This window comes from Castor canadensis, chromosome 3 (assembly GCF_047511655.1).
Source record: "Castor canadensis chromosome 3, mCasCan1.hap1v2, whole genome shotgun sequence".
Taxonomy (NCBI): domain Eukaryota; kingdom Metazoa; phylum Chordata; class Mammalia; order Rodentia; family Castoridae; genus Castor; species Castor canadensis.
In genome coordinates, this window is record NC_133388.1 from 60,492,046 (window position 1) to 60,511,535 (window position 19,490).

The 19,490-nt window shown below is 35.2% G+C and overlaps 1 non-coding gene across 1 annotated transcript; it reads left to right on the forward strand.

Annotated features, from left to right (window-relative positions):
• Positions 1-299: 299 nt before the first annotated feature.
• On the forward strand, positions 300-508 carry LOC141422090 (small nucleolar RNA SNORA73 family). Its single transcript, XR_012446743.1, has one exon. It is a non-coding gene; the product is annotated as a small nucleolar RNA SNORA73 family (small nucleolar RNA).
• Positions 509-19,490: the final 18,982 nt, after the last annotated feature.

Here is a 19,490-nt window from a genome sequence, read left to right on the forward strand (position 1 = left end):
TTATAACCAGAGATTTAGAAGTAAATAAACTTAAGATATATCAAGAATTGTATTACTGTTATTGTTTTATAAAATATTCTAGATAAGAAACATGCCATTTAAAAATATTGGTACATTTACATTTGCTTTTTAAAAACTCAGGAAATAGGCATGGTAGAGGCTGACTATAAGTGTAGCTACTCAGAGGCCAAGATAGATCACAGTTTGAGGCCAGTGGGACGTAGGGGAGTTAGCTAGAGATCCTGTCTGAAAAAAAACCGAAGCTAAACTAAGGAAAGGACTAGGGTGTGGCTCAAGTGGTAACGTATTTGCCTAGAAAATTTTTGGGAAAGACAGGTTTTGAAATATGACTGAGATACGGGAGCAAAGGGGTCTGTTCCATGATGTGCCCCTTTCCACAGCGTTGGGGAGAAAGAAGCAGGGCCTTGAGTCCACACCTGCATATTCCCACAATTTCTCAGGGTCCTGTGGACAATGACTGCAGAGACAAACCATGCAGGAGACACTCCTGTAAGTAAAAGAAAAAAAAAGTGTAACTGAAAACGTGAGATTTTTCAGTTATTTGGCAATGAAATTGGGTGTTTACAGTCGATTTGAAACAGTGTATATTTTTCTTCCCCAAATGTCATTGGGAATTATGAAGGACAAATGTAATTATTTTATGTTAGGGATAAATATTGACGAATATGGTGTGAGATGTGGCACAATCACATTGCCCAAAACTGGTGTCCACTTTGGCTGTAACTGAATATACCAGGGAAGCTCTCCAGCTTCATAATCTTTTTCTGTCGTCCCTCCATTTACCAACCTGCACCATCAACGACCTCGAATGTTCTTTCTCCAGATACCCGCATAAGTTGTTTCCATATACCCTGCTATTCCTACTGCTACCTCCTCACACCTTTCCTTCCTTCTTTTCCTCTTCAGCTCTTACCACCCGTCAAATTGTTCACATCTGTGTTTCCTCTTCAGATAGTAAACTCCTCTAGGACAGAATCTTTGACAATGTTGTTTGTAGCAATACCTGCAGGGTCTAGAATAGTACCTGGCACATAGTAGGCGGTTAACAAATATTCAATGAAGAAGATGAGTCCAAAATCTTTTACATGTGCTTTTGTATTCATGAGTATATCTTATATTCTGGGAATAAATACATTTCAAACAAAATAACAAAGTCACCATTTAAAGATGAGATACATAGAAAAAAAATCATTATTTTTGTAACATTATATGAATTTCAAAGGCTACAAGGTTCTTAGTCATTTGTTTCCTTAGGGCTTTTTAATTTTTTTTAAAAAACATAGCCATTATTTTCAGAAACAGCTCTGTTGGACTCTGCCTAATTCTTTTTCAGTGGTTCACTGTGGAGGAATCTGTCTTTGAGGATGCTGACCTTCCTTTCCTTCATTATCTTGCCTCTTTACTGTATACTGTGCTCTTCTTTTGTGACCCACTCTCACAAAAGGTTTTCATATATAGACAAAATTGGATTTGTCTAATGACTTTTATTAAGGTGCTATAATTTAAAATCTAACAAAAGCCTATGTGTGAAAAGCAATGCTGTTCTTTTGTGCATATAGGTATACTGGGTGATTCTAGTAACAGGTACAATTTGTTGGTAGGAATTTCTCAGTTAGGGATTCAGTTTAGCAGCATGAAAGAGAAAAATCAAATAACTCTTGATTAAACAAGATAGTGGCTTACTTTTCTTATGTAATGAGAAGCACAGTTGCTGGTACTGGCTTGTTTGCTTAGGGTTTGAGGCCTGAGATATCTGTGATTCTTTTGGCTCTTTTCTCAAGGTGAAAAAAAGGAAAAAGGAGGAAGAATAGAGGACAAATATGACTATGTTAGGTCAAATTCTCATTTTCTGGAGTTTCATTAGAAACCTAACAATATGTTATACTTCTTTGCATTGGTTTATTTTATATACCAGGGTCACCCCTATCTGCCAGGGAGGTTGGGAAATACAGGTCCTTTTTTTTTTTTCTTTCTTTCTTTGAAGCATATGGATGCTGCCAACAAATTGGGAAAGTGACTATTGAGTGGGAAACCATCAGTTTCTGATAAAGTCTAGCTAAAATGTAGATAATTTTTTATTTGTTTTTTCCCCCACTGAAATGAAATTAGCTAGGACATATCATCTGGAGGAGCAGTATTGAGAAAATCACCTACAGAAAATTGCAAGTCAGTGTTTTGAGAGTATATAAATGAAACGTTCTTTACAACATAGTGCAGTTTTTAAATGTAGATTAGAGCAAAGAAAATACATTAAGTTCTACAGCAAAGAACAATGATAACACATCTACATATTTCCATCTGTTGAAAGACATTGCCCAGAAACAGTTCTAAATGTCAGCACAAATTTAAACCATAGGTCACAGAATTCTAGTTGGGTCAGTGTGGCTCATATAGATTACTGAAGTCAGTGATAAATAATATAGTAATTATTTAGATTATATAATAATTTATGGTATTATTTATAATTAATATTTTATAAAATAATTAAAATTGTTTTCTAAATATAGTTTATAATTTGTAGCTAATCTGTTTGATAAATAAAACAGTGAAAATTATCTCAAATATGAGCTTATGTCTATAAATTATTATTAATCCATTTAGAATTACTTATATTTTAATTTTTTTCTATCTCAGAATATAGTGCATTAATTCTAGAAAATATATTGGGAAGTCATTGTCAGTGATGAGTTATTATTCCTAAGAAAAACCTTTAAGGTACTTAATTTAAATTTCTTTTATTCTTGTAACTTAGGGAATGACTTTAGGAGGCTATCATACATGCTGTAAAAATAGTAAATGGCATGAAAGTATTCAAATCGCTAAAGAAGCAACACATTTTAATTTTTAGGATGTTGTCTATAATTATACAATAATATGTTTTAATCCTAGGGTAAAGGGTTTTGGAATCCTATTCTTTAAGTTTAAAACAATGGGAATGTTACTGAGTTTGAATTAACATTGCACATTGAATCCCGGTTGTTATCGTTTTTTCTTCATTTTAAATTATGAGTAAAGAAAATTATTTCCATAATTTTTGAATTTAGGGAATGAATTATAGTGTAATGATATTTTAGATTAAGTAAGGCTCAGGGGACACAAGTGTGGCTCACATATAGTCTTTGTATTCAAGAAGCTTCTAGTCTAATGGTAGAAGCAGATATAGGAGACACTTCCTTTGTGATTAAGGCTTGAATTAGTCCTTTCAGGCTGCTTTAACAAAATGCTATAAACTTGTGGCTTGTAAACAAATATTTTTTCCCCACATTTCTGGAGGCAGAGATGTACAAGGTCAAGCTGCTCCCAGTTTCAATGTCTGGCAAGGGCAACCCATTTCTTGGTTCACGGTCATCTCACTGGGGACTCATATGGCAGAAGGGACAGTGGAGTTCTCTGGAGTTTCTAAGTCCATTCTTAGGATTTCTGCCCTCATGAAATAATCACCTCCCAAAGTCCTCATCTCATAATAACAATACCTTAGGGGTTAGGACTTCAACGTAGGAATTTTGGAGAAATATACATTCAGACCACAGCAAGAACTATGCTAGAGGTATGAAAAAAAAAGTGCTGTGGGTATCTGGAGGAGGGCAGATGATGCCAAAGGATTTCAAGGAGCAAGATAACATTAGGCCTAGATCCTGAAGATACTTTACCAAATGAATGATTAGAGGATGGGCATTTCAGAGAGGGACCAGGTGATATAGAGGGAGAATTGCTACTTGGTGGGGAGAGGCAAGCATTCAGTAGTGGTGTTGGTTAAAAAGTGGAAGCTGACTTGAAGGGCCTGTCTGCCTAGCTATGGGCTTTGGATTTCACTGATTAGCATGAAGAAATAACAGAGTTTTTAAAGCAGCACAGTGACCAGATTTAATTTTAATGACTATGACAATTAAATCATATAATAGGATAGAGAGCAATTGTTGGTAGGAGACTACCAAGAAACTTGCATAGCATCCCTGGTGAGATGCTTAGGGAATAAACAGGGGAGTGGTCATTAGGACATAACTGAGAGGGTAACTTTGGGAAATATTTCCCTTGGGCTTAGATATTTGCTTATGGAAGAATGTGTGTTTTGGCATGGGAGTCATGTGCCTGGAGTTGAGTATAACTCTGATAGTTCTAGCTTGGAAAGTGATACAGCTATCATTTAATGAGATTAAGAAGTTAGGAAACAGCATCTATTTTGAAGCAAGATAATAAGTTCAATTTGGAGTATTAATCTTTAGGAGTACCTGTCTAGAGGGCAGCTGGAGATTGCATCTGGAAGCAGAATTTAAGAGAGAGATTCTGGAATCATTCCCATGTTAATAATAGTTGAAGCTCTGAGAGGAAGGAATATTGTCTCCATTTCTCACATTAACTGAGACTGAGGCTGGTGACTTGTTTAAGATCACTAGAAATGATATGGATAAAAAACCAACAACGAATCCAGATCTTCTGGTTCCAGGGTCAATTATTTAATTTCTTTGAACCTCAGTTTCTTCATATGAAAGGTGAAGATAATGATACCTTCTTCTTATTATTTATGATTAAATTAAATAATATATACAAAGTACCATGAAATAACACAGTGCCATAATCTGACCATCATTAAAAGTCTTACTAGCTCCCTTCTTCCTTTACATCTTTTGCTTATAAGTGCTGATCAGAGTGGACAAACACTTTCCTTGATCAAATATTAGACAGGTTCCTCTGAGTCTTGTTTTCTACTGGGGCTTTGTCTTTGCCTGTTGACAAAGTCCTACCTAGCAAGAGTCCTATTAGGTCAGTTTAGGTAAAATCTCCCCACTCTAGATATCTGATCATCTCTGATTATGGCCACATTCTCCATTACCCAACTTTAATATTTAATCATCCTGGCCTGACTTCAACAAGAACACTGTTAAATTGACCAAGCAAGAATCTCCCTACTCTTGATGTCTTTTAGTAATTTTCTGTCCATTGTCCTCTCCACTTCTATACATTCTCAGCTCTCTTTAACTGTATTTGGAGTTGCGATGGAGTTCTTTTCCTTCTTGTGATAGTCTTGACACCTATTGTAATAGTCTTGAATGAAGTCTTTCTCACCATTTAAACATGTGTTAGCATATTTAATTTTCCTTAGCAGGGCCTTAATATGACTTTACCTAAGAATATTCTAAGAAGTTCTTTAATTAAACAGTTTCCTAAAGTTCCAGCATGATGACCTTACTTATCCAGAGCTGGGATTTCAAATATAAAACAGAACCAGAAAGCTCCAAATAGGCAGCAAGTTGGAGCTAGGAGCCAATATCACAAGACAGTAAAGTTGAAAACAGGTCACCAGGAAGAGTAGAGAGTGTAACAGTCCAACTAGAGCTGTGGTTGTAAGAGGAGTCTAGAAACTGGGAAAAAAGCCAAGGTCATGGGAAATATTGTGAGAGAAGCAGTTGAAGTGATCTAATTCCTCTGGATGATAACTTTTTCTTGCCACAAGATGTTTTTAATAAGCTAAATGATTTTTGACTCTTATGTGAAACTTTTTGGTTACCTTCGAGTCTGATACACAATAGATCTCTGGTATCTGAAGGCTGACTATATTGTTCCATAGGATGCTTTCAAAGCAATACAATGTAGACCATTGTTCTTGGTATCCTGTTAGCAGAATAATGGTTCACAATTATGAAGAGCTGAGATTTATTATTTATGCCAATGTTACTATTTTTTAAATACCAATGTTACTATTTTTTAAATGCCAGAATATAATTATATTAATTCATATTAAGTTCCTGTTTTGTCCCCATGGCTGGGGATGTAGCTCAGTGGTAAAGGACTTGCCTGCTATGCACAGGACCCTGGGTTTGCCATATGCAAAAAGATTAAATTATAATTAAAACAAACAAAATCATCCTTACTATAAATGATATGTGGGAGATTATCTAGAAGTCATTCTATAATGAAAGAACTTTAGGGATTTCATAAGAATATCAATAATCTTTGTGTGTGTGATAGGGCTGCTGGATAGAATTTTAGTGCTTACAATGCTCCTTACCTCTAAGTAACCTAAGGAGAAGATAAGAAGGGAAGCAAAGAGGGTTTCAAGGGCCAAACATGAAGGAAAATAATGTGTGGGGAAGAATCAAAGGAAAATAAATAGACCAACAGGAAATTAGTATATACACATTGGAGCTTCCCAAGGTTCAGACAGTTATACATACATGCAAATTGGTAATTTGGAAGAGATGGAAAGTGAAAACACTAAAATGGCTAATGAAATTGAACTTTGATAAGGTTCTTAGGAGTTAGCTTTATAATACTTGTGTTGATTAGTTTTCTGTCACTGTGATAAAATACCTGAGGAAAACAATTTGAAGGAGGAAAGGTTTATTTTGGTTTATAGCTTCAGAGGTTTCAGTCTATGGTCAGCTGGCTCTGTTGTTTTTAGGTTTGTGAAGAAGCAGAACTTCATAGTGGGGAGCACTTGGTAGATCAAAGAGGCTCAATTTATGGTGGACAGGCAGCAGAGAAAGAGAGCAAGGGACTGAGGGCAAAATACACTTTTCAAAAGCATGCCGCAGTGACCTACTTCCTCCAACTGGGCCCTGCCTCCTATGCCACCACCTTGCAATTCAGCTATGAATCCATGAATGGGTTAATCCATTGTTGAGGCTTCAGCCCTTGTGATCCAATCTCTTCCAATTTCTGAACATTGATGCACTGGGGACCAAGCCTTCAACACATGAGCTTTTGGAGGGCGTTTCATATCCAAATCATAACAGACCTGGATTAAGATAGGCAACAAATTAAAAATAAAAAAATAGTTAAATAACTGAACATGTAATTATTAGGCTGATGGCTTGATTAGTGTTGCCAGAAGAAAATGCTAACTGTATTTAGTGTCTAGATGAGAAAGAGGAGGAACTGGGAAAGATTGGTAGACATGCCACTATCAGTGTTGTGTTGTAGGGATTACTGTGTAGAGCTTGGGGAGGGAGATGGTGCCCCAGTGTCCATTCTCAGGAGGGAACAGGAGCACTTAGCTCCTGGCCAGTAATTTACTGTGTGCTTTTTGGCAAGCACTTTTCCTTGGCACTGCTAATTCTGGGGGCAAGGTTAAATAAGAATTAACTTCATGTCTCTGCGCAAATGTTTATGTATGGTTGTTATCAAAATCATGGAACTGAATGAGATGAGATATTAAAGGTTAATTAAATACAATTATTTAACTGACATTCTTCCAAAGTCTGAAAATTTTGAGATAAAGTAATTTGGTCAGTTCCTACACATGTGATTTTCTGTATAATACAAATTTTAAAGACAGAGGACGGAAGGAATCGCTTCTCTATTCTTGCTAGATTTATAACCTCAACAAGGTACTTTAATTCTCTGAATTCATTTCCTCATTGACAAAGTGAAGACAGATTATCTATCTATCTATTGTCTGGCTATCCATCTATCTCTGTATTTATATCTGTCTATATGTAAACATCATGAACATTGTATATTAAAGTTGACTGTCACAGAAGATAGGTTTTTTTTGATAAAAGTGACATCCTTTCTGCTCACTCAGTTTATGACGTTGTCTTGATAACTGTCTCAAATTTCTGGATTTCACCACTTTTTTTTTGTGGGGAGGGGAAGAAGGATAGTGGGGTTTGAATTTAGGGCCTTGCAGTTGCCAGGTGGGTTCTCTACCACTTGAGCCATGTCCCCAGACTTTCTGAGTTTCTCAACAGGTTCTGTCAAAGTAAGATGCAGAAAAGTCTGCCCTTCCCTGCCCCAGTCTACTCTTCACTGTGGCACAGGGCAATTTAACTTCTGCTGGTGTGGGGTGGAGAGATTGAGAGATCTCTTTTAGAAACACAGCATAGAGTGTTGAGACTTCTCTAGACACAGGAAATTACAGGATTTACTCCACTTTTGTCTCTTAGCCCTTGAATATGATCTTTCTGATTGCCTAAATGGTTGAAGCCTGAGCTCTCAATTGCTTTTTAATTCTAAAAAATTTTATTTCCTTTACAAACCCACAAAATGCATGCAGGAATGTTGGAACACTCATACGAACAGCTATAAAAACATTCCATTCTATGCATATGTGTATGTGCTTTTAAAAAATTCAAATCATGCTTTATATAAATTATTTGTTAACTTGCTCTTTTCTGTACATGTACTTATCTATAGGCATTCTTGGCAAAATGTGATGTATATATCCCTAAAACTCCCTTGATTTTGGCAAAATTACATACTAAAAATGATAGGACAACTGGAAACTAAGGTTAGGTCAAAGTATTCAAAATCCAACAAATTTGTTACCAGAACACCAACAGAAACAATCATTGGTATTTGAGTAAGTAATTTGGACTGCCAGATCGACAATTCAACATGACTGCAGGCTGGTGTGTCAAATATTAAAAAAGAAATATAAGAACAATAGAGCAGTAATGTCATTAATTTTTTTTTATTCATTTACTCACATGTGCATACAATGTTTGCATCATTTCTCCCCCTACCCCCCACCTCCTCCCCCTCCCTCCCAACCCCCCTTGCTTCTAGGCAGAACCTGTTCTGCCCTTATCTCTAATTTTGTTGAAGAAAAGACATAAGCATAATAAGAAAGACAAAGGGTTTTTGCTAGTTGAGATAAGGATAGCTATACAGAGATATTCCTAGCATTGCTTTCATGTACAAATGTGTTACATCCCAAGTTGATTCATCTCTACCTGATCTTTACACTGGTTCCTGATCCCCTTCTTGTGTTGACCTCTGTTGCTTTAAGGTGTCTGTATTAGTTCCTCTGCAGTGGGGACATCAAATGCTTTTATGCTTTGGGTTTTCTACCTACCCCCAAACCTTCCGTATGTGCTCTCTCTTTAGCATGTGACCCAAGTCCAATAACATTGCTGTATTTGCCCTAGCTCTAAAGCCTGCATATGAAGGAGAACATACGATTTTTGGTCTTCTGAGCCTGGCTAACCTTGCTCAGAATGATGTTCTCCAATTCCATCCATTTACTTGAGAATAGTAAGATTCCATTCTTCTTCATGGCTGAGTAAAATTCCATTGTGTATAGATACCACATTTCCTTGATCCATTTGTTAGTAGTGGGGCATCTTGGCTGTTTCCATAATTTGGCTATTGTGAATAATGCTGCAATAAACATGGGTCTGCAGGTGCCTTTGGAGTAGCTTGTGTTACATTTAATGTCATTAACTTCTTAATGAGAACTGGAAGGAGTATACTGAACAAGCACACACTCATGTACATGGAAGCAGAACTCTGAGACAGTGGTGCTACCATCAATGTATGTAAGGGAGACAGTGCAGTGTGCCTTGAACTGACAGCCTATCTTAGGCAGCATCCCTTTAAGTAGGAAGTGAGGAACCCTTATTTTAAAGTTTATTTATTTATTTCCAACTTTGTATTACAAAAAATTTATAGCATACCTCAAGTTAAGTAAATAATATAATATATCCAAAATCCAGCTTCGAAAGTTATAATTATTTTCCCAACACTGGTGTATCTATCTCTCAAGATCTACCCACTACCTCTTTCTATTCACTGAAGTATTTTGAAGGAGATTCTTGACAACATATCATTTCACTTGTTAATAACTCAGTATGCATTTCTATTAGATACAGATACTTTAAAAAAACTATAATTAATGCTGTTTTCACACCTATTAAAATTGGTCAGAATTCTTAAATGTCATCTAATATCCATGTTCAAGTTTCTCCAACTAAAAACAAAATTTATAGCTCTTTTTAAAATAAAAAATTCAAGGAAGACTTATAAAACAGACTCAGTTGCTATATTTAATTGGATAATATTTATAGTTCTTTTTGAAAATATTAGCAGATATATACAATATATCTCTTTCTCTCCCTCTGCTTCAGTGTCTTGCACAGACTAGGCAACTTCTCTACCAATGAGCTATATTCCCAGACTTTTTTATTTTCTTGAGACAGAATTTTGCCATGTAGCCTAGGCCACTCTGAAACTTACCATGAAGCCCAGGCTGGCCTCACTCAATCTTCTTGCCTCAGAGCCTCAAGAGCTAGGATTACAGAAGAGTATCACCATGATGGGAGGCATTTCGCTTCATTATGTACAAGGTTCTCTGTTCAGTTCCTTGTATTTTATTTAGTTGCTAAGTCTTGGAGGTCACTCTCCGTTAGCATACTGAGTTGACATCGGTTTTTTTTTTTTTTTAATCTGCATATTACTCTCATTGATTGGTACACCATAGTTTACTTAATCTGGTATTGGTCGAATTTGAGTTGTTCATGGACTTTTCTTATAAATTTTGTAAATTGTGCCATGATAAATTCACATTTCATATTCTCAGGTACTCGTGTTAAATTTCCTTAAAATATAGCCAAGGGACTCTTGTTTTCAAGGTAGCTGCTGAGTGGAGGATATTTTTCCTTTTCTGTTGATGGCTTGAAATCTACCTCTCCTATTCCTGCTCTATTTTCCCAGAGAAAAAATCATGTAGGAAACAATATGACTGCATCTTATATTGACATAATAATCAATATAAGTCACACCAATGTCTGTATATAAACATGCTGCATCAGAACAGACTACATGTGTGCACACCCACACTTCTATCTTTCCCTCAATTGTATGTGAATACTATGTGTCTACATTATCTTTTTTTGGTAAGGTTCTAGGGGTTGAACCCAGGCCTTGCACATGCTGAGCAGGTGCTCTACCACTGAGCTACATCATTAAACCCTACATTATCATTTTTTAAAGGCTGCTATACTTGGTTATCTGTTGTTGTATAGCAAATTATCCCAGAACTTAGGGACTTAAAATAACAAACATATATGTAGGTGGAGGATGCAGAAATCTCAAGGCTTAAGTGCGGGAGGATTTACTTGGAAACTCACACAATGGTTTTGGCAGGACTGCATTCCTTGTAGGTCATTGGATTGAGACATTAGTTCCTCACTGGCTGTCATCTTGAGGTCTCCCTTATTTCCTTGCCACATGGCCTTCTCTATAGGACACCTCACAGCATGGCAGCTGACTTCTATTACAGGAAATGAGAAACAAAGGAGAATGACCAAGGCAAGTCAGCTTTTTAACCTAATCTCAGAGGGAGTATACTATCATTTTTGGCAGCATCTGTTGGTTGGAAGCAAGTCACTAGATCCAGCCGACACTTAGGGGTAGGGAATAATACAACAGCATCTATAACGGGGGCCAAATATCACTGCCTATCACAATTGCGTAGCATACTGTTATGTGCATTATAATTTACTTAACTAATCTTCTGTTGCTAGATATTTATATTGCTTCTAATCACATCACACACTCACAACTTTGCATTATGCTTCAAACCTCCAAAAACTGAAACTGCAAAGTAATCCTTTTTTCATGTACAGATTGCAGAGAAATATACTTCTTCCCTACCAACTTCTCTGGAATTTCAATGAATAACATTTTCTCTCTCTTGTTATAAGTATTTTAGATCAAAGAGATATAGTTAGATATAGTATAGTTGTTTATCTTTTAATATATTCTCAATTTTAGAATGAGGTTCTGTATATAAAGTACTCTTCTAATTCAATAAAGATAATATCATCAATAGAAATACAGACAAAAAATGAACAGTAAATGTAGCAATGAGAATTAAAATATGAAAATATTAAGCCTAATTCTTAAAAATACAAATTATAAGATAGATATTAATATTTTTAATTAATCCAATTGATAAACATTTAAAAATAGCATAACACCTAATATTGGCAAGGATATACATGAACAGAAACTCAAACATTCCCAGAAGGAACTTACATCTGTACCCTAAGACTCATCAATTCCATTTACCTAAGTATTCTGTGTCTTCTTCTATATTTCATATTTAAAATTGCATTGTAGACTTTTTGTAGTGTTAGCTGTCAGTGGGATCACTGCCACTATAAAGACATCAGAAAATATCTGTCAGTGAAGTGAAAACAGTTTATCAACAAAGGCCATGCCATGGCCACTTTGTGGGTACAGATCCTGACAAAATGATTCTCAAGTTGCCAAGCAGGTTAAAGGCATTGAAAAAAATAGTGACAGCCATAACAGAAATAACATAACAATTTTCATTGCTTGCCACGAAGATGTGGGTGCTATGAGCAGAACTGCTGATATGCGCCCTGAAAAATGTGAATCACACTGCATAATACAACAAACTATTTCCATTTTTTTTTTTTGATGGTGGTACTGAGGTTTGAACTCAGGGCCTGGAGCTTGCTAGGTAAGCACTGTACCTCTTGAGCTATATCCATTCCCTTAACATTGCAGACTCTTAAATTTCTCCATATCATATTTATTTTGGTGAGGGGAGGGCTCATTGCTATAAGCTAAACAACTCTCAGTGGGTCTTTTATCCTCACCTTGGTCAATATGAAATGGGTTGGGCTGGTGGAGTAACTCAGAGGTAGTGCTTGCCTAGCAAGTGTGAGGCCTGGAGTTCAAACACCAGTACCGATACATACATATGTATGTATATATTTCATATATATATGAAGTGGGTTGAAACTAATTTATTTCTAGATCACTGAAGGAAATTCCACATTATTAAATGACCATTTCTACTCTATTTGCAAACAGGCTTATGTGTACCTTAGGATTGCTTTTTAAGTGTTTGATAGAAGTAGGGCTAAAACCCCTTTCCTATCTTTTTTGTGTTCAGGATATAATCCTTAGTATTTAAAAAATAAGGTAATTAAGTCACCTGACATTTCTAGCTTTGAAACTCTTTATGGGATTAGTGTGATGATTAAGAAGGGAGAGATTAATGTATAGAAACAATTTGATTTTATAGGCAGTGGTTCCTCTCAATTGAAGATATCTACTTTTTGCCCTCTTTTCCCAAACAGGAGATTGTATTGTTTTTATTGTTTATTGACTATAAAAATACAGATGTTATAGTATTGAAGGCAAATGGCTTAATAGATATTTTTATTCTGGTTCCCACGAAGCTTTATATCTGAGTACACAATTTAATTTTAAAACAAGAAAATTATACCCCTCTGTTCTCCAAGTTTCTTTTGAAATGGAAGTGAAAATCCTACTTCCTTTCAGGCCTTATAGGTAAAAATCAAATGCAAAATTTATTAATCCTCATATCTTATAAGTGTATATGGCCAGTTATCCCATGTTCGTTTTACTTATTGTAGGTCCTTCCTCTTTTCTGTACTTAAAAAATCATTTTCTTTTTCCTTACTGCATTTGTATTTTGAATTTTCATATTTGCATTTTTATATACATAGCTCTAAGTAGTTCAATATAATGAATTCAATGACAGAACTTAGAAACCATGTTATGTGTACTGGAGGGGGCGCTGTTTTCTCATTTCCTCCCTTGTTGGAGCGAGCTTTCTCTCTCTCTCCTGGTTATTACTGAACCTAACCAGGCTTAACTGGGGGCGACTAGAGATTCAGAAAAGACATAGGATAGGCATATAGACAAAAAGCGGGGTCAGGTGTGTTTTATGCTTGGCTAGAGATGCACAACCCTCATGGCTTCGTTTCTCTATCTTTATTCTTTAAGGCCTTACTCCTTGTAGGTCTTTAAAACCTTGCTTAAAACCTCTTCCTTAGACTTGCTCTGTCCCATGTTTGCTCTTAGCTTATCTTTAGCTTAATCACTCTTAAAGTCTTTTGTCCCCAGACTTGCACCGTCCCACCTCTCTTCACCTTGGTGCTGAGACTTTCAAACAGCCATGCCTAAAAACTGCATATGCACAACTCTCAAAGTCTCGATCCTCTATCTTGCACTGTAAAGTTCTTTCTTTGGCCTATGTTAAAGTTCTCAATGCAGACTTTCTATCAACCCTTCTTTAGCCATTCTTTTCCCTTCAGCAATTTCCCTTTAGGAATTCTTTTCCCTTCAATAATTCTTTTCCCTTCCAAAAGCTTCCCACACCCAAAAGCCCAAAGTAAAAGCCAAAGGCAAAAAGCACCCCCAAAAGCCCCCAGCCCTCCTTTAGTGGGCCTTTTATAAACAGTGGCAAACAGGGTGGAGTAGAGGCTCTCGGGGAGGGGTGTGACATTGTAACAGGAGAAACCTGCGTTCCTGCGTCTCTGAATGCAAACAACTTAGGAGAAACAGCTGTTCTGCTTCCAGGGCTGTGCCAATATTGGAAAAGCAGGTGAGCCGCATCTCGCCTTGCTTGTGTCTAGTTCTCATAGGCTTTAATTCGCTCTCCACAATGTACCAATTTACAAATATAAGGCATATTTTTTGTTTTCTTCCAGTTTGTCAATGTTTTACTGGCTTACAAATTTTCAATTAATATAAAATGTGAGAAACTAAAATTAGATCTCTTCAAACTGAGAAGCTCCTGCCATTTGTCTTCATAGATGAAAAAAATTATAGTTTACAATTGTTCCTCTGTATCTGAGGGGGATTGATTCCAGAATGACCCATGGATAATAAAATCCTTGGATATCCAAGTCCCTCATGTTAATGGTGTAGTATTATCAACTACATAGAACTAACATATATCCCCCTTTATATTACAAATAATCTGTAGATTATTTGTAATTTCAAATGCAATGCTTACACATAAGTTTGTATGAATTCAGCATTAGCCCTGAGCAAATTCAAATTTTGCTTTCTGTAACTTTCTGGAATTTAAAGAAAAATATTTTCAGCCTGTGTTTGGTTGAATCTGTGGGTATGGAATCCATGGATGTGGAGGATCAACTGTATTTAGTTATAAATATTTCCTGTATCCTGTAGAAAATTCACAAACTTTTTTCAATCTGTTTTATTAATGAGTCTATTTAGTACATTCTACTTATGAAATCACTAATTTGAGTGTCTTTGGGAATTATTTTCCAAAGCAGCTTTACCTTACATGTTCCTTTCTCATTTATGTGTAGACTACTCTACGTGATTAAAGCAGCAGGTACCCTCGGTATGCCATTCAGGTTTGCTCCTTCTTTAATTTGTGTTTCAAGATTGTAGAGGTCTATGCCATTGTGTACTTTATCTAGATGGGTTTGGACAAGCTATAAAGCCCTCAGGTGGGCTAAATGATTTAAATAATGGTGAGCTAATTAATATTCCAAATAATATATCCTGAGGAGTGTTTTGTGTCTAAAGCCATGACTTTGTAAATATTGAGATTATCGATATTTCAAATAAAGTGGCAAAAGGTTGAATCATGATAGTATGATCTATTGAGAAGTGGTATATCGATCAACTATAGCTCTTCTGATATGGTAAGGGATGAAATTCCTACTGTAGAATCCAGAAGAGATGATGTATCACTTTTGGTTTAAAAGCATAAATGAAAAGTGTATAAGGAAGAAAATTTGATCATTATGACTTGAATAGATATTCTAGGTGGAAATAGGCAGTTAAAAATGTTTTAAGCCAGACATAATGGTGCATACCTGTAATCCCAGCACCTGAGGGGCTGAGGCAGGATGATTGAGAGTTCCAGGTCAGCCTGGGCTACAATAGTAAGACCCTGTCTCAAAGAAAACTGTATGTATATATTTACATCCCTCTATATAATTTATGTACTCTAAACTTGAAAATCATTTCTGTTGTTCCTTAACTTATATTGTGTGGCTGGGAGACAGAAAATCATGATTGTAAGTCATGACTCTGCCATTAGAGTGTGGCTTTGGATAAGACTGCTACCCTCTCCATGTTTTCCAGGCTTTATCATTCATGATCTTAGGGAGTTATTCTAAATAATCTGTAGAGTAGCATTTGGCTTGAAACCTCTTGTTTATATCTGGTGTAAGTGGTAGAACCTTTGATTTTTGATTAGTTGAAAATAACCACCAATTAGATTTAAAACAAAAAATAATCAAGTGTGAAAATTTAAAATATATCTGTGCTTTTGTTATCATTTTAATTGTAAGGCTCATTTCTTATTTATACTTGAGTCTTTGAGAAACCTGATTGGCTGTTAAACAGTTCTTCTAATTAGTTTGAACTATTATAGCATTTAAATTCCTTATCCTGCCTTTGATAAGATCAGAATGAGAGTAATAATATGCCTTGGTTGAGCATTAACATGCAAACCATGTAGCTTGAAAAGATGTGTTTAGGCACTGAGAACAAAGCAGAAACCAGTGCGTTCTGACAGCTGTGAAAAACACAGAAAATATTAATGGTGGCAGTTAGAGAGTCAGACAGAGAATAGCAATGCACAGGTGCATTTTCCCTAGTGCATGTATTTCTTCTTTAGTATTCATGATAAGTTTTTGATACCTTCATCCTTACATAGGAATTAGAAAACAGTTCAGACTTACTAGTTTGGCTAAGCAATTGCCTCTGACAGCTAAAAGAACAATGCCTAAAAGGATACATATATATACGCAACAATGTAGTATTTTATGATAATGTCTTAAATATCACTACAATGCTATTTTTATTCTTAATAATAACATCTTCATAACAGTTTTAAGATTCTTTTAATTTTATTCTTAACACCTTACTGAGTAGAGTGAAAAATTATAATAATTGAAAACTATTCTACTTGCCTCATCACACTAAATTTAATATAAGGTTCCAGTTTCTCTCTCTCAACATTTTGACTTTAAAGGTTAAGTGTCACTTGGGTCTGGGATAATTATGTGGAAAAAAACCATTTAAGTGAATATAGCAACACATCACTTCAGAGTAGTAATATGTGTAGAAATAGGAAGCATGAATTTTTATTTCAATGTGACTGAATACATCATCACATGAAATCCCTCACACACTCCTTAAAAACCACAAACAAACCAGAAATAGGTATCTGGAATACTCTGTTCTCAGCCACTGCACAAATCAGATTGTTGTGATACTATCCATCTCTCAAGTTCACCATTAATAAACAGTGTGAAATATTTGCATCTTGGATGTCTATACAGAAGTCTTTCTTATCTACAAACTTTCAATCAACTCAACTACTAAAAGAAAAGTGATGCACCTGGTGTCACACTGCCATAAAGGCATGAGTAGTAGATGTCAGAAAAGTGTTAAAGGAAGTTTTCCTTTCTTTTTCTACAAAATTCAGAATGAAAAATTGTATGGTAGTTTCCCTAAATTTATGCCTTAGGGGAAAGTATCAGTCTTCTATTCACCTTTTATAATTTTACCAAATGCTTACAACATACATTCTTGTAAGTGTAAGCAAATGTCTTAGAAGATACAGCAAAAGTGTCCATTTAGAATTTGTATTTATGTGTAAATGAGCTATAATTTGTAAACATGATTGAGCTTGAATTTTTAATTCTGTTTCCATAAGACTTAAACATTATTCATATGAGTCCAGTTTGAGAATGGTAGTATTTCAATAACAACAAGACGGTTGACATTGGTTATTATGATGGCATCATATGGTACCTTCACACTTTATCACTTTAGAATTAGTATATTTTAAAACTTTGAAGAAAATGTAATATATTCTTACAAGACATATTTTTTCCTTGCTTCTTCTTTGAAGCTCTCATTCTCCTACACCTGCTCCCCTTTTCTGTTTCTCTGACCATTATGCTCCTGAAGTTTGTCTGAAATCTTTCCTTGCTTGTTTATAATGTGCTGATATAGGGTGATATGATTTCATCAAATTCCTAACTGCCAGATGTGATGTGTCAAGTGAGATTTGAGATTTGCTCTGAGATTAGAAATGAATGTGTTTATGCATACTTATAATTTTAATAATAATAAAATTGTTTCCAATGTATTTAAATTGATTTTGAATATTAAATTTTAAATAGAATTATGTTTGTTCTTTGAGTTTTAAGCTCATTCCATGGTTAGAAAAGCAGACATTAACTCATTAATTAAAGATTATTTTTGCTTAGGTATAAATATTTTGATACGGTTACAGTTTTCAAATGTATAAACTCTTTTTTTTTGGTTTCCATTTGAAATGGTATCTACCATTATCACTTTATCTTCATGATAGTGTTTGTTTTTCTCTTTAATTCTGGTAGCATGGAGTTCAGTGTAACAAGACTCATTATTTCTCTAATTTATGCCATGATGGATGAGCTCATGCTTCCTCCTGTTTTCTTCCTGAATAATAAGACTTCTAGGAATTTCAACAGACTTATGGATTTTTTTCTTCCATTGAATGGATTTTACTGGAATTTTGAGAATTGTATAGAATATTATAAGCATATTCATATGTGATGTAAGATATGGGTGCCAGTTAGTCTGTATTTTAAAATTATTTACTATAGTCAAATCTAGTTCTACAACCTCATTGATCCCATAGTGATACTTTGGCAATGCAGTATCAATAAATGGGTAGGTTGTTCTGAAATCTTTTAAGATACATGGTATGAACACAAGAGGCCAGGAAAGAATAAAATTCAGAAGGGGGATTGATTAACAAAAGAGAGCTAGAAAAGTATCAAGCATGATCAATGCAGTAAGCCAGCAAAACCTGAAAATGAGACTACCAACAGTAAAGAACAACATGAGAGATTCAACCTGGAAAACAATATCAATAGAACACTGTAATCAGTAAGTACCTTTCAATCAAAACCCTAAATGTAAACAGACTTAACTCTCTAATCAAAAGATGCAGATTGTCTGATAAAAAAACAAGATTCAACAATCTGTTGTCTATAAGCAACACACCTCACAATCAAAACACATATAAACTAAAAGTGAAAGGTTGGAAAAAGGTATACTAAGCATGCAGAAATTGAAATTAAGTAGGACTAGCTAATCTCGTATCACACAAAGCAGAATTTAAACAAAAATCAGAAGAGATAAAGAAGGTCACTGCATGCTAATAAAGGGAGCAATACAGCAAGAAGATATAACAACTCTAAATATTTACACCAAACATCAGTGCCCCAAAGTTCATAAAACAAACACTTCTGAGTGTAAATGAACAGATAGGTTCAGAAGCAATAATAGTAGGACACCCCACTTCCATCAATAGGCAGAACATCTGAACAAAAATTTAACAAAAATATCCTAGAACTAAGCAACGCCATGAATGAAATGGAATTACTAGACTTTTATTCCATTCTATAGCATCAGATTACATATTTTTCTTAGAAGCCTGTGGAACTTTCACCAAAATAGATCACATCCTAGATCATAAAGCAAATCTCAACAAAGACAAAAAAAAATAGAACTAATCCACTATATCCTAACAGACAATAATAGAATAAAATTAGAAATGAATGGCAAGGAAAATCATAAAAAGCATGAAGACCAAACAACACACTTTTGAAAAATCACTGGGTCACTAAAGAAATTAAGAAAGAAATGAAGAAATTCCTAGATGCAAATGAAAATGAGAACACAATTTGCCAGAACCTGTGGGACACAGCATAGGCAGTCCTAAAAGGAAAGTTTACAGTCATGAGTAGTACCAATGTCAGAATATTTGAGAGATCTCAAATAAATAATCTTATCTTTTTTTTTTTTCCTGGTGGCACTGGGATTTGAACTTAGAGTCTCACACTTGCTAGGCTCTTAGCACTTGAGCCACTCCACCAGCTCAAATAAACAATCTGATATGCACTTCAAACACA